General features: G+C 48.5%; 1 protein-coding gene and 1 non-coding gene across 2 annotated transcripts in view; one reads left to right on the top strand and one right to left on the bottom strand.

Annotated features, from left to right (window-relative positions):
- LOC119381769 (Down syndrome cell adhesion molecule-like protein Dscam2) overlaps nucleotides 1–18,112 on the bottom strand; it is a 400,583-nt gene that overhangs the window by 244,898 nt on the left and 137,573 nt on the right.
- On the top strand, nucleotides 7,418–7,491 carry Trnat-ugu (transfer RNA threonine (anticodon UGU)). Its single transcript has one exon. It is a non-coding gene; the product is annotated as a tRNA-Thr (tRNA).

Raw genomic sequence — 18,112 nt, 5'->3', positions numbered from 1 at the left:
CTTGTTATATCTAAGCGTCACTTCCTTCTCAATAAAAGTATGGACAAGCCGTAGAGTACCTCGTCGTGTGTGATCAAGGCACCAACTAGAAACACTGTACGTTCGATGCCGCTGTGCACCTCAACAACGTTTCTCTATGGGAGAGAAAACAATGCAACAATGTTACATCTACGCATCACGCTCCTCGCACACACGTGCGCTTTAAAAAGACGCGGGCTGGCACCACACTATAGGCACCTAAGGTAAACAAACGTAGCAGTTCAGGTGAGGGGGCCCCCCCCCTAGAGGACTCTCCACTGTGACTTGTTTCAAACGACACGCATCGGGTTCCCATTCTGATGGAGGAAACGTGTCTTTGGGCTCTTAAGCGGGTTCGATCGTTTGCGCTGCTCTGCACAAGGTTTTCCGAGTCGAGCACTTTTCTCTTGCGCCTCTTTAGAGGTGCCATTTCACCGAGATCACAACAGACGGTTCGGTTAACTACTTGGGACAAACGCCCCTTACACTCGCCTTGATTTCTAATCTTGTCGCTTGCGTCTGGCTGTCAGTTGCGACGGGCGGCAGAAGTCCTCAGGTTGCGAATGCTTCTCTCCGTCTATCTTGATGTTATTCTGTCTCTCCCTCGCGATATTCTGAAAGTTTAGCATTATTATATTTAAATTATTCCGAAAAAAAAAGTGCGGCCGGTTTGCACTAAGTCGCTCAAAGCTTGGCACAACGAAGCACGGGCCCGTCGCCGCTCGTACTGCCCGTCGACCGACACGTCTAGCTTCGAGATGCGCGGCTTCCTTCTCGTGCGTACACACTTTCTTAGGACGCCCCATGATTCTCTGGACACGATCGGGCGCAGCCGGGCTACGCGCTATAGAGCGGAGGATATGCACTATAGAGGTTGCGCGCGATGCCTCCGTCGATGGGCGTGGCTTAGCTACTGAGCATGCGCGGCTTGGCCAGGTGGTCCGGTATCTGGTCGCTAGACGACGCGATGCTTGCTTCCTCCTTGTTTCTATCTTTCTTTCTCTCTCGACCTCTTTATATTTCTCTGTTTCTCATTCTTTCTGTGCTACGATTTACTCTCCACCTCTCCTTTCCCTCCTCCTCACGTTCACTCTCCCCCCCCCCGTCTGCTACACTAAACTACACAAGGCTATGCTATGCTCTGCTAGCGTGCCTGGATAGCCTGGAGGCTGGCCTTTGGATCGAGGGTACTGGGGTTCGAATTCCGCCTCGTGAAGATTTTTTTTCGGCAAGAATTTTTCTCTTTCCCTTTACTTATATCTTTCTTTCTGTCTCCCTTTTTCTTTCTTTCTCTCTCTCTTGCTCTCTCTGTACTCGTTCGCTCACCCATCAGGGTCAATACAGGCGACGCCGTAGCGGTGAGTAGTGGGATTTGGCCACGCATTTCACGCCGAACTAGAACAGCCTCACTGTTAAAATGACGTTCTTAATCTAAAGCACGTTGTGGTGGAGGTCTTCTGATTAACTTTGACCAGGTTCCAGCGAGCTATTGGCAGTAACTCAAATCTTGGATGATCATGGGGTTTGAACCACTGGCAAAAGACTTCTATACAGCGCACGTGTCATTCAAAATATCACCTGAAATGAACACCATCACCCCCTCTGTTTCTTTCCTTTCGAGGAAAGCCACTGGTAAGCAAAGCCGCCAAGAAAGTCATGAGAGAAAGAGAAAAGAAAGAAAGATTGAAGTAAAGACGGGAACGTTACCAAAACGAAATCTCCGGTTTTCTACACTGTGCATGGGAACGGAAAAGGAGCTGTAAACTAATGAAAGAAAAGAAGAGTCTGTGACGACACTACAAAGTCATACAATAGCACTGTCCAAGTACGACACACCAACATTGTCTGTGATGAGTTACAATTTGTCAATCAGTCCGGTTTCTCGAAGAAACCGCAACAACTACTTCATAGCGGTTCGCGTTGAAGATCGGATAGACCAGTACGCCAGATTTTTTTTTTTAGAGAAAGGGCGCTTGGTCTTGCTGGCTTAGGGCGGCTGAGGTATATCACTAATTTACTTATGCGAGTGTTTGAAGCGGAGCGGGAAAAAAAAGCTAGCCGCGCTATGTCAACACTAATAACTGTTGCCGTACGCTTCAAAGTGGACGCAAAACCAAAATCGAAAACAAGCTCAAAGTTACATTCATACTAGAAGAATTTGTGGTGCTTTTCCGCCTAGCTCGCGTCTTGCGTTCACCTTGCAACGCACGTCAACTCTTGTTAAGGCACAGCATAAATTAGCCGAGCCAGCAAGAAAGTCTTGGTGAACTTCACGTAGACCTCACTTGTGGCATGACGTCCGGGGTCACAAACCCCTTTGAGTGCGAATGTCACTTTTTCTTTATTAAGGCGAAAACCTTAGATGCCTCATTAAACGTGAAAATTGACCATCGGCGTCGTCGACTTCAACACGAGTGTGGCAAAAGATAATCATCACGGCATGACGTCACCATATGACGTAACGTTGACCTCACAAGTCGCCAAAACTAGTGGCGTCATCATGACATCACATAACGTGATGTCGCATGACGACGTCATCACATGAAGTCGTCGCTTTGTCAAATATGAGCTGATCCAGGAGCCAGTGCAAACCAGGTGAGGAGCAGAATGCTTGAAATGCCTACGATCCCGGAGGCAGTGCAAAACCACGTTAGTGCAGAAAACTTTCGGAGGGAGGGGAAAGGGAGAGGGGTATTATATCGACTGAGAAGAAAAAAAATGACTTTCGCAACCGAGTCGTCTTAGGCGAATGCATAGGGACCATGTCAGCTTTTATACATTGTTTTTTTTTTTTTGCACTTACCAACTGAACAAAAAAGAACGGTAAACAGAGGACTTCAGGGGGTCAGTAAACGTCGATGCTCACGTCAAGCGTAAAGCGATAGCGTGTTGCGCCTGCAGGCAAACCCAGCCTTTTGTCTAAATACACCATGCGCTCTACAAAACTTTCTCACTCACGACATTACTTTGCCCGTTGCACTTGAAGGCACTCGCTCGTCATTCTGCCCTAGCCACTCGTCCTACCCTAATCGAGGGGCTGTGGCTTATCGCTTTCACCGTCCTGCATGTTCATTAAGGTAATGAGACAGATTGTCTTGATCGGTGCTGTCAACCGCAAAGTATATTTCCGGGCCGCCAAGAAGTGGTTCTACCTCCTCGTGTGTGTTCAATCTAGCAAGCATACACCGCTAATTCGGGTAATGAAAGGGAAACGGGCTTACTGATAGCACTGCAAAAGCAACTTCGGCACTGCAGCGAACAAACACATCTTCCACGTGGTGCAGATTTGGAAAGCTGCAATACGAGAAATGTCGATAGAATTAAGTGCTCGCTTATCTCCACATTAATATGGCGTGTTCTCTTGGTGCAGCGTTGAAAACTGAGGGCACATCAGCTGCGTGTTCCAGCTGGGCGACACTTATCAGTGCTCCGGACACTGGCACGGTATTCGTGTCTCGTACTACAAATAAGCTGAACTATTGACGATCGAGCTGTTGATCGAGAGCAAATAAAAAGACATTAATGAAAAAGTAGTTGTTACCGGTCTTTCTGTTCGCGGTAGCGGCCGGATCCTTGTTATTGAGGAAAAATTAGCTCGCTGCGTGCCGCTGAAAGTAATGAGATGCGTAGGTGAAACTTTTGCATGCAGTTGCTGGCGATGTTATGTTGATAGTTATGTGCCGGGGAATGATTCGACCGGTTCTTGTTACGCGACATTACTCTTCCCATATTTCCGATTTTCCGCTGTAATGTCCTGGAGCTACCTTAACTTGTATGTGATAAAAGACTTGTATGCTGTACGCACCGGAGATATTTTTTTTTATGTCATGGTGTTACTTCGACGATGTTATCTTGTATGTTTGAATCCTGTTTGTCGCATGTTCCGTCTATTCTCAGAGCCAAGGAGTAGCTGGCACCTTATTTGTATCATCTGTTTGTATTAATTCAATAATAATAATAATAATAATAATAATAATAATAATAATAATAATAATAATAATAATAATAATAAAAACATTTTGCCATAGTATAACGACGTATGTACTCACATTTGGACGTCCCTCCTGGGCTTTGTAAAGTAACGGTCAGCGCCACCTCGCAGGCGGCACAGTCAGGTTGTTTTAATAAAGATGATCGGCTATCTCTGTGGCAGGTAGTTGCTCGGGAGATGCAGCTATTTTCGTTAATGCCTTCAGTGAGGTGAAGTGAAGATGTACCATTGCGGTTGATTGGGATAGCCATGGTACCTCATGTTAGACTGTACTTCGGTAGTCGGATTGCGGAGCCCAACACACGCCTCCGCAAACATACGTGATCAAACACCGAACTACATCTTGTTAGAGAGGGAGAGAGAATGAACGTTTATTCAGTCAAAAGTTCCTTAGAACTAAGGCGGGTGGGGCTTGTTAGAGAGGGAGGGTACAGGTTAGAGGGATAACCAGATGGGAGTTTCCGATTTCCTACATATTGGAGTAAAGAGCTTCGAAAGACGGGGGATCTGATTGAACTCCATGATCGTATCATTACTCAAGAAATTATTTATAATCCAACAGATTTCATTCGAAAAAAATCCGTCGTATAAGGTCTACCTTGCGGCGGTTACGGGGTCTAACGTGGTGTGCCCAGGAGTATGCACGGCCTAACAGACATGCAGACCTGCTATGCGCGAGTGATGCTGTTGAAGAGTGCCCTTGTTTAACCGAATATGCGCTCGGCCTCATGTCGCATGCGACATATCGTTGCCAAGCAATGACGCGTTTGGACTGATAACACGCGTCCGACTATTTCAGAACAAACGATGCGCACTTCGTAACTGTTCTGAGCCACGCGGTCACGTGGAAAGAATGACAACACCGGATAATCCGCACAACCGAGAGAGCAACGGCGGTTACCAACATAATTTCGTGTTTAAAGCAAGGTGCGCAGGTCTGCATGCCCATTAGGCCGCGCATTCTGTTGGGCACCCCACGTCAGACGCCGTAACCACCGCAAGGTGTCACCCCGCAGAGCAAAGCCGGCTGCTCGCGCGCTCTACACAGACGTGGACGGGGCTGTACATCATAGTGTGCAGAACGTCGACGCCTTCAACTTAAGCACAATCTACACGTTATACTACTAATAGTAATAATATCTGGGGTTTAACGTCCCAAAACTACGATATGATTATGAGAGACGCCGTAGTGGAGGGCTCCGGAAATTTCGACCACCTAGGGTTCTTTAACGTGCACCTAAATCTAAGTACACGAGCCTCAAACATTTTCACCTCCATCGAAAATGCAGCCGCCGCGGCCGGGATTCGATCCCGCGACCTTCGGGTCAGCAGTCGAGCGCCATAACCACTAGACTACCGTGGCGGGGTTACACGTTATACTGCCGTAGCTGTACAAGTTGTACTAACATCATAAACAAGCTTTCAAAACGCAGCACTAGGACAATTTGCTCGTTTTCAATCTCTTAACTTCTGCCAAAAATCTACAGTACACTTTCGCTAACCCGCGTTTTCTTTTTCTACCACTAAAAGCACCGCGAAGAGACACCCAGCCTACAGAGAACGTAGCAGTACACGCACTTCCACAGTTGCCGGTATTTCGAAGCCCCGGAAAATTTCGATTCATAAGCCTCAGAAAATTCCGAAAAACAATATATCAATGCTACATTTCTTCCTTAACAAGGGTACTACGAGTGAACTGGTATGACGAATGATACCATTACATTCCGCGGCATAATCTCCCAAAACGCCTATACTCTACCCATCGCACCGCTATAGTAAAGCTCGCTTTTTTCGCCATCTAATGACGCGTCGGCCGCAAACGATCACGAGCTCTTTTCAAACCCTCCCTTCTCTCCTCCTTTCTCTTCTCCTCGATCGCACTGAAGAAACCGCGGTCTCGAGGGTCCTACTCGTGAAGTTACGCGAGAATAGTTTCGCTCAAAGCTAGCGAGACGCCGAAGAAAAGGGGCTTTGTCGCACGGGACCGTATATGGAAGGCAGAGCCCAGGCAACTGCTCCTTATGGGGACGCGCCGCGCCGCAGCACGAGACCACGGGCGAACCGACGCGCCTTGCAGAACCGAGGGGCTGCTGGTTATTAGCCCAATATTTATACGCAGCCGCCTTGCTTACCTATCATGTCCAGGCGGAGGGCAATAACGCTCCCCGTCGCTGCGGGCCTGCGGCGAAGGCCCCCGTAATTACGCTTCGCTTGGACAAACGGATCGCTCTCTCTCTCTCTCTCTCGCTCACTCTCTAGCTTGCGCGTGCGCCGTACGTATACCGACGTCGATGCAGCGGCAGGGTGGTTGCACCGCGTTCGAACCCACTGCCACCGATTACAGATGCGCTGTTATGGTATGTACATACACGTAGCGTTAGATCGCGAGCGAGCGCTTTGTTGCAGGTGTCGGCAGCCTTCGGCTGTGCAGAACGTGAACCTACCTGCTAGTGCCAGCCATTGGGCTTTCCTGTTCTTTCTGCGTAGCGGTAACTCGGCGACTCCTCTTCGCGCTCGGAGAAGTAGAGATCGAGAATAAGAGGAAAAATAGAAAGCACCGAATGTTCGGAACGGTGGTTATTTTCAGACTGCTCGGTGCTTACACGGTGCAATGATTCGCCTATGTGTCGGGGATTTGCGAGCGGATATTGGACACCCATGTGTGACGTGTCGAAGCAAGATTGAGAATGGGGGAGAGACGCGGTACTGAGGAGGGTGCGGCGAAGTGGAGAACGTTTGAATGGTGCATGGCTTCGAAGATAAATCGAAGCGACAGTGCTGAACCCGGTCGCTGCTGTTGATTTCGAAGTAGAGAAGTTGTAGAAATGACGCCTGTTGTGCACGTACGCCAATGTATGTCAGGACAATAGCTTTACTTTTACAGCAGACCTGTTACGCTCGAGGTTTGCTGTGTGCCGTTGATAGAGAATTACCATCATCATGAACCAGCACGTGCTCTCTTCATCCTCTTCTTCATCTTCGTCCTCTTCTGATTCGTTCCCAGCACACGTGCGCCGAGTTGTCCGGCGTAGAATGAAATAACTCTGATGGGCGAGAGAACGAGTAGAGCGACAAGGAAAGAGAAAGAGAGAAATTTTTAAAGAAAGAGTGTCTTGGAGACGCGAGATTTAAACCCGCGTACCCATGATCCGAAGGCGAGTGTCCTAACCACTCGGCTATCAAGGCACGCTAGCAGAGCATAGCATAGCCTTGTATAGTATAGTATAGCAAGGGGGTGGGAAAAGGAAGTGAGGGTGAGGTGGAGGGAAAGCAGGAGAGGAGAACGACCAGAGAGACAGAAAAAAAAGAGATAGAAAGAAAGAGAACGAGATATATAGAAGGTGAGAGAACGACTGCAGAGTCAGAGAGAAAGAAATATATAGAAGGAAAGGGAACGGGAAGATGACTGCCGCCGTAGCTCAGTCGGTAAGAGCATCGGGCGTGTAATCCGATGGTCGCAGATTCGGTTCCTGCCGGCGGCAAGTTATCTTTTCCTCCACTTTATTTTCTTCACATTTACAACATAATTACTACAAGTAACATCCCCTATACTTTCCTTGGCTTTCTTTTCTGTTAGTTGCAATTACTTCTACTTGTATTTAGCGGCACCTCACAGAACCTCCGGCGGCGAAACTGAATTCAGAGTCCCGATTACGGCGTTTAATATAATCGTGTCAAGGTTTTTACCGCCTAAAGCCCCAAAGTTTAAATAATCTGCTTTCTAGCTCAATCACGTGACTTATAACGCATGCGCATAGTTGAAAACGCTCTATCGCCGCTTTCGATACAGATAATAGGTACGAACAACCAATAGGTAATTACCTGGCCCGCCTCGACAGCCGGTTACTTTCTTAAAGGGCCACTCGCCATATTAGAGTATTGCAAACAAGCGATTCAACAGCCCGCCTAAAGATTTCGCCGTTAGTCCACAGTTAGATGTCGAGGATTGTGGCACGCTGCTCGTTGCATACGCCTTATACATACACTGTGGCGAACTGTGTTTAAAGTGTATCCTGCTGTACATTAAAGAGTATACCACACAAAAAAATATTAATAATTAATGCTTGCGCTAAGTTGCGCAAGACTGGGTCATAAGACACCTGGCGGGCATTTCGCATATCCTAGCTTCGCTAGGATTTTACCCTCTCACCTCTCTCTTTCCCACCCCTTGTTATACTATACTATACTATACTATACTATACTATACTATACTATACTATACTATACTATACTATACTATACTATACTATACGTGGCTATGCTAGTTCTCGCCAAGAATTTCGTTTTGTCTATATTTCTCTTTCTCTCTGTGCTCGTTGTCTCGCCCATCAGTGTTTTTGCATCCCACGCCGGAGAAATGGACGCACGTGTTCGGGAAGCGAAGCAGATGATGACAATGAAGAAGAGAGCGCGTGCCAGTTTATTATGATGATAACTTTCTATTTACGACACACGGCCAACCTCGAACATAAGAGCTCTGCGGTATAAGTCCCTTTCCGCAAGGAACATATCGACAACTATAAAAGATAACTCGGCAAGCTCACTGCCTATCAGGCTGTAATTGAATTCCTTTCTACGCAGTCCCGTACGCTTATTTTCAAAACAATGTTATTGAGGGACAAACGAAGCACGGCGTTTATAACGAATAGCTACAATGCAACTTGAATATCGTACGATAAAGCAGCGGCGCGAACATTATACCAACGTGAGTGTAACGCGTGAATTCCGTCTGTGTGCCAACAAGGGCCAGCTTTCGGGAGCGTAGAAAGCTCGTGACCAAACAGCGGCGTCGTCGCCCTCTTGGACAATCACAAGCTTCGTCGGAGCCAGACGAATTAATCAACATAACGCGTGCTCGCACACGACGCCTATCAGGCTGCAGCGTGGAACGAATTCCTAGCAAACGTACGCGACAGGGACCCTGCGCAGTTTGAGAGTCGCCGGGAACATTTGTATCCGCGTAATTGAATCTCAAAGCAACGCGCGCCTAACATTTTTCCAAGCACAGCACCGCAAGTTGGAGCGAGGAAGCCTGGCTACTACTATAGGGAGGCGGCAGTTTGTATCTACACCCGTTAATTTCGTACGCACTGCAACGGAATGATGGCGGCCAAGGCCGCCCAAGCTTGGAACGTGAGCGACTATGCGATGTCAAGTAGCTCCGCTGACTCGGTTCCCTCAGCGCGTTCTCGCTTTAGCACTTGGATGTTTAGGACACCGGCTCGCCGGATTCTTTATGGTATAGGAACAGGGAGATGACTGCGTATTGCTAAACGTGGGAGCGTTGGAGCTGTTTGTATAATCCTATAACGTTCATCCCTAATGAATACGACTTCGTGCGCCTTCCGAAAATCCGAAATGTTATTTCAAGGTCAACTCATATCACGGTAACGATGCGTCAACAATAATAAAAAGTTTTGGCATAAAAATATTGTATCCATTTAATTTTATGGAGAAAAACAACGCACAAAAAACGTACACAAAGAAGAGAGGGAAGACACACAGCGCTGCGCTGTGTCTTTCTTTCCTGTCTACATTTTTTTTCGCTGTTTATTTTTATTGCGATAGCAATTATATGGACAGTCTCGGCTGGTTTTTGTCCGTCCCCGTCGCCACCGCCGTCATGCACCGTATATGTATGTATATATATATATATATGAAAGCCCCAAAGAAAAATAATTCAGAAAAATGCTTCCGAAGCGCGGAATCGAACCAGGGACCTCTCGCTTGGCAGCGCGTGGCGCTAGCCACTACGCCACGAAACGCAGATCGTCCACGTAGCTAACGGCGAGCGTTATATACACACCCTTTACCGCTGGCCGGACTCAGAGACGGCAGGCGCTAATAAGCGTTTCTTCATTACCAGCGAGATGGCGCGAGGAGCGCGCTGGGCGCTGGGCGCTGGTCTTTAAAGGTCACCGCCCTGCTCCTGCGAACGCCGATGCTCTTTACCCTACAGGGCGTGGTCGCCTTCGTGCGCTTATCTCAAGGAAAGAATGGGGGCGGGCGCGGGGTAGAGCGGGGGGTTGTATGTCTTGTGCTTTCCCCGCCATGTTCGCGCTGAAGTCACAGAGCGTACGAAGGTCACTTCGCTCGCTGCAGCGGCCGCGTTTGCGAAAGGAGCGCGCTGTTCAAACAGAAATAAGTAACAACTGCAACGTTTAGTTCGCGCTCGTCCTGTGTATACCTGTCCTTTCGTTTCGTGCGTCCGGCTTTATGTTTCAGCAGTGCGCTTCAAGTATCGAGCTGTGACGCATGATAGTTCGCGCTCGTCCTGTGTGCGTTCTTTTCGTGCGTCCTTTGGGCTCGAGCGACGCGCTGGCAATTTCGAGCTGCTTTCCGTGCTTCGCGTTACATTCCAATTTGTTGCTATCGCACTTATTGCTTCGCCGTTGCGGCGAAACTGACTTTTTTTTTCAGGAAATGAATACGCACCAACTAGGCCAACTTGCCATCTTGTAGCAACATCGCTGCGAAAAAGATTTTAGGAGACACTGAACAGCATTAAAACATCGAAATTGCCGCGTAGGCAGTATAAGAGGCTGCAGACATAGGTTTGTCCTGCGAATCAACAGTAAATCAGCGAACATGAATACCTTGACTTACGGTAGTAATTGCGCGCTACTGCGTTCAAAGGCTGTTTTTTCGCCATTGGACGTTTACTAAAACCGAGGCGTCTTAGATGGCCTGAAACAAATTGCTGCGGCGAAATGCGGGTCAATGGTGCGTGATGCCGTTTAGCGAAGGGCGCGTGCCGATCTATAGCACCGCAAGCACGCAACGATCGCAATATATTCGGCGCGTCTTGACTGCCACACTGCCTTCACGAACTATATAGGCACGCTAGCTCAGCCGTGCGAGTGAATTTACGAGAACATTCCAGGAATGCAGTAATTGCGAAGCTCCTGCGTGAAAAGTGAGCGACGAAAGAAGTGTTTAAAGGGACGGAACAGGATGGGAAGCAGATGCGTGCTTGATCTACTGGAAACATTACAGACATGGCGTATTTACTCCATAGTACAGTTTAATATATTGAGCGGTACCAAACCCTATTTTACTTCAACTTGTATTTGTTGTTTGCCTGTTCACGGTATCCTGGCGAAAACGCCTTGTATGTGACACCTGTAGTCCCGCACAGATAAATAAAACTTTGCAGAAACCAATGATGATCATTGTCGATGTAAATGTAAGGCAGAACGTGTCTAGAAAGGGCCTTAATTTAAAATGAATAATGCCTTTGACGACGTATAGTTACTGTACTGAAGATATCGACGTATACCGTCCGTTAGTGTTCATCACTTCAAGCCACAATCTTCCCTTGAACCTCTTTCATGATTGAAGCAGACCTGAAGTATTACAGACAAACCAGGAACACCAATCTACAGTGCGGTATATAATAATGCAGGAACAAATGCTCTACACCGCAAGGGAACGAAGCAAGGAGTGTCGCTCGCCGTAAACCTATCTTTATGCCATGTACTCAGGAGGACCTACAGTCGCACGCATTTCACCGGCCAACCTTAAAACACACTATGTAAAAAAAAAGCACGACAACATTTTTTTCTCCGTGTCTCCCGATAAAGCTCGTTTCTGTTTTTACGCTTGTCTCCACGTAAATACGATAGCCTTCGGGCGTGCATTCTCATCGCGATATTGTTGACATAAATTTGCATTGCCTCTCTCTTTATGGTTTCCAGTGAACGAATATGGCGTCTTCGAGAGCCCAGCTTTCACATGCCTCGGACAATATCTGTGTCGCATCAAACGGCCGCCCATCGGCGCCGACGTGCGTCGTCAGGCTCCCAACCCGCAAGACAAGCGGCTGTCGCGTCAGCGTGACAGCACATTCTTCGCCATGTCCCGCGAAAAACAAACAGGAGCCCCCTCTCTTACCGCTCCCAACCAACTCAAGAGAAGGGGAGCTGTCGCTCAGAGAAGAAGACGTCAGTCCGCTGACCACGTCGACGGCACACACGCGGTGAAAGCGGGGAAGGAGGAAGGAAGGACGGAGTGAAGGTTCCCAACGGCAGTGACGGAACCTGAGGCGGAAGAAGAAGAAGAAATCGGAAGGCAGAGAGGTGAGAGGAGAGAAGGTCCGGCTGGGGCAGCCGGGTAGCAGCTGCCCGGCTCTCCGGCCGGAGCTAGAGCGCCACGCGCACCGCAGGACCTTCGGACGAGCCCTACGCGCGTCGTCTACCGCTCGCTCCTCAGCTCTCGAAGGAGGCCACAGCGCGATGGCCGGGGCAAGCTCGCACAAACACAGACGCACGCACGCGCAGGGGCGCAGTCAGCAGCGTTGGCCGTAATTAAGGGGATCAATAAATCAATCCGCTCAATCGTGCCAAGCATCCGGCGCCGCCGCCGCCGACTCGCAACGCCACGACACCTAACGACCCATGTTGGGGCGAGGGGGAAACGACGTTCGCGGGCACCACTGAGCTGGCCGAAATGGGCCTTGCTTGCACTGGGGCTTGACGTGTAAGAGAGGGTGTGAGGAGGAAAGCGAGGGATGGGGTCGCAGTAGATGCCCCCTCCTCCGGTTTTTCCTCGACGGGGGGTTCTGACCCGAGGCTGCCTGCTGCACCAGCACGCGGCATTTGGCTGCGCGCTCCTGTGTGCGTGCGTTCGTGCTTAGCGAAAGCCTGCAGCGTTCCGAACCCAGTCAGCGCGCAGTGGAGCGACGGTGGTGGAAGGGGTGGGGACAATAGCCGAACACAATCGAGATGGAAACGGCACGTCGCGTATGCAGGCCATGACGACGTCGACGACAGGACCGCGGCTGCCGCTGCTCCTGGTCTTGCTCTCCTCCTTACTTTTGCCTTTCTCTCTCTCTCCTCTGTCAGCAACTTCCTCTTGCTCGCTTTCCACTCTTCCCTCGCACGCCGAGTTCCGATCCGCTTGAACTGCGGCGCTTGAATCGCTGAACTAGGGGTTGTCACTGACTGCTCTGTCCTACCCTTTGTCTAACGTCTCTCTATACCCCTAGCCGTGTCGAGAACTTTCTGTCTCTGTTGATGACCATCCGAGCCCGCTCTACTTGCCTGTTAGTTTTTATACAGGTACTTACTGGGTGCTTTTTAATCAGAGTTACCTGAGACTGAGACCCTACCCGTCAGAGGACTATCGCATGTACTGTGAGAGCACTGACCCGTCCCTGCAGTGAAATGGTAAACTTGGCACATCGGCGGAGTAGTCGGTGTAGGCGGAAAAAAGTTTAGGAAGCTAAGCCTAAAATATACCTGACACAAAGCGGCGTGGACATTGTGGGCTTGATGATACGGCCTGTTGATTCGAAGCACCTTTACACACATTTTGATACCGCCCGGAAGACTGACATACCGTGAGCTCGCAAGTATTTAACGAAAACAACTGCCAGCATCGTGCCTTCTTTCTGCACGTATGAGTGTTCGACAAGTAATATCTTACACTGTGACCACTGACATAGCTAGGGGAGGGGGGCCGGGAGGTTCAAACCCCTTTCCCCCCAAATTTTAAATTTTGCATGCGTGCATATACACGCGCACGTACAAACAAACGCACGAACATGAATAAAAGGTGGTTGAACCCCCCAACACACACACACACACACAAACACACACACACACACACACACACACACACACACACACACACACACACACACACACACACACACACACACACACACACTTCCCTCTCGAAAAAATTTCTGGCTACGGCCCTAACTGTAACTGAAACAGAAAAATAATACGTGAAATACGTGAAGAGACGTGCTAGTACATTCGATTAAAAGATTGATGTCAGATAGGCAGCTAGCTGCATAGAAAACAGGACGTTTAACTCTTGTTTGTGTTTTCAAGACCGCGTTTCCTATATCAATCGGGAAAGTTTGTCGCGGACAATCTTTCGTATGCGCATGAGTGCGCCTAAAGGATATGAAACGGCGTGTGCTTCGGCGTTCGTGTCACTCCGCAGATAGGCCACGTAAATGTCGCCTCGTCACGCGCACGGCGGAGCGCGGACCTTTAGCTCTGATGAATCAAAATCGCGCGTCACGGTCACGGAAAACTGAGCGCACGTCACCGTGAAACGATGCGCTTCATCGACTCAAGTGAGCAAAGTGTATGTTCGCAACATCTGATCTTTTTTATGTTTTTATAAACCGCCTGCACTGCCCGCAGGCCACTCGTGTCGTTTTTTTTTATGCCTGTATTGATTGCGAAAACTTACTTGGTGTTCTGAATGTTTTATACCACGGCAAATTTGTTCTGTAATGCACTTGCAGGCTACCATTGCGATCTACTTAACTGTTGTAAACTATTCTGAACAAAGTTCTAGCCAACCCACGCGGGAAAAGTGCACCATTATCTCAACTGGGGCTACTCATATGGTAGGAGGAAGCGAGTAAAAGTGCTGTGTAACTCTATGGCATGGTAGTCAGGGCATCCGGGGGCGTAACCGCAATTCCATCTACTATATCGGAAAGGAAAGGTGGGATGGTCTGCAGCCATGTGTGTATGTATCTAATATATGTACACACAATTGGGTGTAAACAAATCAGGGTATCAACGTCCCCTCCCCCTCCACCCCCTTACTAAACCAGTGAGGCCATCGTATACCCAGTTCAAGCAGGCCCCGGAAACAGCGCTAGTTTCGGTTTCAAGGAACGTGCGCGCTCGTAGCGGCTGCCGGGGCATCCTAAGATCTGGTTGAACGAAATGAGGTTGATGTGGATGCTCGCATTTATTCTCTTTCACGAGTTTTTACAAGTAAAGAAATTTTATTGAACTATAACAAACTCTATTTTGTTTATTTGTCTTTTCTATTTCTTATTTTGTGAATTTTAAATCGGGTGAAGCGCGGGAACTCGTTGACTTGTGTTCGTAGCGCTTGCCTCTGTTCACCCTTGCCACTCGCTCAGCGATATCACAAGTTGGATCGCGCTCGGTTATCTCGCTCGGTTGACGTACCAAGTATGAATACGGGAAAGATAAGACATAAGATGGGGCGTGCAGCGAACGGAAGCCGCAGGGGGACGCGTCGAGGAGGCCAACCGAGTATTAGACGAAAATGGCTAAATCGGGGCGTCCCATGTTTTGCGCGGCTCTGTTGTGTGTTAACCCAGGAATTTCTAGTTCCCCGAAGGTTTTTCGGGTTTCCTAGTGACCACGGGTGAGTACAAGTATTTTGGATCTACCATTAGAGCAGGTATTCATATTGCATGAGTACATGAGTAAATCCAGTTCTCTGCAAGCCTGACTGGACCGACATAAGCGCAGTGTCGCTAGACTAATTCGTCATGACGACAGCCAACCAGCTGCTGGCAAAATACGTTTATGAAAGGCTTGAATGCGTGCCGGCTCGACGACACAGTTTTTTCATCTTTTACTTTTGCCGTGTAGTTCAATGGTGTGAAGCAATTATAGGCTCCTTCATGTTCATGGAAATGCATGTAGCCAGTTTGAAATTTTGTGGTCCTCTACTTCTAATACTGTCTCTCAAATACATGTAATGGGCTCACTGATGCTTTAAGAAATCGTTTAACAAGAAATGTCGCTGGAGCCAACGTTTCGACAAGTGGTCTTTTCTTCGTCAAGGCATTGCTGCTGCCCTGACGAAGACAAGTCAACTTGTTGAAACAATGTCTCCAGCGGCATTCCCTGTGCAGCGATTTCTCATCGCTTCATGCCTCCATCTTCCCCTGTACTTCTGTCTTGTTTGGTACTAAGCTCTGTAAGAAAATATGTTCGCCGTCATAACAGACATGATTGAGTCGAGTACGACGTGGCCTGCTCGTGATTGTTAATCATTTTCGCATCGGTTCTGATATTCTAGGTTCAATGGTTGCTCATTATGCGCATATTTCAGTTCAAAATTAAAGCTGTTTTTGCCGATTGACACTTTCACACTACGTGTATGTCTCTGTTATTGAGTACGAAGCATGTAATTAAAAAAAAAGATTTATATTTTACTTGTGTTGATCGAGTTTTGTCTTAATAAGAAATTGGTCAGCTTTAGTTTGTCCACTTCTCAACACAGGAACAAAATTAAAAAGATGCTTAACTAAATTTAACAAATATCCGCGTCGCCCTAGCGGCCAGCGGACCTGCAAGAGAGCACGAACACATTCCGCTTGCATGCGAAGTCGGAAAAGAGGGCTTCCGCGGCAACCCTCCTCCTCTCGGTTTCGCGCCCTTTCCCTCTATTTGCTGACCTCAGCAGTGACGTCATGAAAAAAATGTTTAGTTTGTGAATTATTTCTAGTAGGATACCCGGCAGCCACCAGTGGTGGAAGCGGCGCTGCTGCAGCGTATCAGCATGCGAGAGCGCGTACATGGGAGGTATAGGGCGTTTCCGCCCCCTGGTTCAAGTTCTGACGCGATATGAAAACATGCGAATCTTTCATCGAACTGTTAAGCTTTCGTCGGCATACTTTATTAAAAACATACAGCGTTCCTTGGAAAGAGTTTTGTACCGCTTCATGGTTGAGCCCAATGTACACATAATGATAATTACACAGCCTTTTTGGAAACACATGGCAAAACGAAACCCATCTTGGCCCACACATAAGCGTTACACACGGATGTCCATTGCATCCAATGAATCCGCAAAAATGATTTCTACCTCATTGATCTATTGGATACGATATCTCCTTCTTCGTTGATGCATAGCTCTCACAAGCCCCGCCACGGTGGTCTAGTGGTTATGGCACTCGACTGCTGACCCGAAGGTCGCGGGATCGAATCCCGGCCGCGGCGGCTGCATTTTCGATGGAGGCGAAAATGTTTGAGGCCCGTGTACTTAGATTTAGGTGCACGTTAAAGAACCCCGGTGGGTCAAAATTTCCGGAGCCCTCCACTCGGCGTCTCTCATAATCATATCGGTTTGAGTATGCTTAACCCCAGATATATGATTATTATTATAGCTCTCGCAATGTTTATGGGATCAGCTGGAGTGCAATACCAAGTAAACAACAATGAGTGGATTTAGAAAGAAGAATTTACGAAGGACTAGTACCAATGGCCACTGAGGAAGAACGCGCGCACTTAGTTACGCACTCCACGTGTACGTTAAAATATATGCACTCAGCGCGCGCACGCATAGCTGGTGCACACGTTAACCCATGCGCGCCATATGCACGATAGGAAGTAGCACGCACAAAGAAGCACGCTTACGTCTGCGACATGAAACTGGACGGTGTACGCGTGTCCCGATGTGCGCTTTCGTAGCGATAACTACTTGCGCTTCCGGTCCCGGCTTTGTTTGGCACGTGCAAGGGGTCAGGGCCGAAGACTGACGCCATCGATTATCCGTTCCTTCGTGTAGTTACTTGGTCATCGGAAAGACAAAAACCATTTGACGTCGACGACGATTACTTCTCTAGCCCATGGCCGACTCTCTCTCTTCTTTTTTTACACATTCGCCACTCGAAGATGTCTTAGCGGAAATAAGCGGCGAATACAAAGGAAAAAATAAATGGGCCCAGGAGGAAAAGAAAAACTAAAACATTCGGGCAAAATAATTCACGAAGGAGCCGATGACAATGAATAAACAAAAGAACCCGGATAACATTGTCTCGGCTTCCTGTTTCCGTACTAATCGCAGCCGGCCGTCGCCACGTCCGAGCCGTCTCTAGAGTCCCGCGCTGGATCTTATGAGGACTACTGAAGAAGAAAGAAAATGGGGTTACGAGAATAAGAGGCAAAGACACAAAATATAAGCACTCAAACAAAGCAAACAGCGTGTGTATGAGAGAGAGAGAGAGACAGAGGGAGAGAGAGAGAGAGAGCGCAAAGTAAAGAAGGTCCTTTTATGCGCAACGTAAGCGTGCACGGCAGCAACGACATGGACGACATCTCGGCGTCGCCTGAATAAGGCGAAGCGCTCAACTTGTCTTCTGCCAGGTCGTTAGCGGCGAGCCGGCAACATCGCCACTGGCCGCTCGTTTTGAGCGACCAGACGAGGCTTAGCGACGTGCGCGCATATGCATGTTTTGGTGTTACGCTACGCGAGAGCGCGAAATAAGGCAATACGAAGAAGACGTCCCAAAAAAAGAAGGGCCGAACGAAACGCTAACTTGGCAGGAAGCTGTAAAGAGGCGAGAACGAGGCTCGTGGTACGGGG

This window comes from Rhipicephalus sanguineus, chromosome 2 (assembly GCF_013339695.2).
Source record: "Rhipicephalus sanguineus isolate Rsan-2018 chromosome 2, BIME_Rsan_1.4, whole genome shotgun sequence".
NCBI classification, from domain to species: Eukaryota; Metazoa; Arthropoda; class Arachnida; order Ixodida; family Ixodidae; genus Rhipicephalus; species Rhipicephalus sanguineus.
The sequence above is the reverse complement of the archived record's forward strand: the minus strand, read 5'-3'. Positions and strand labels throughout refer to the sequence as shown.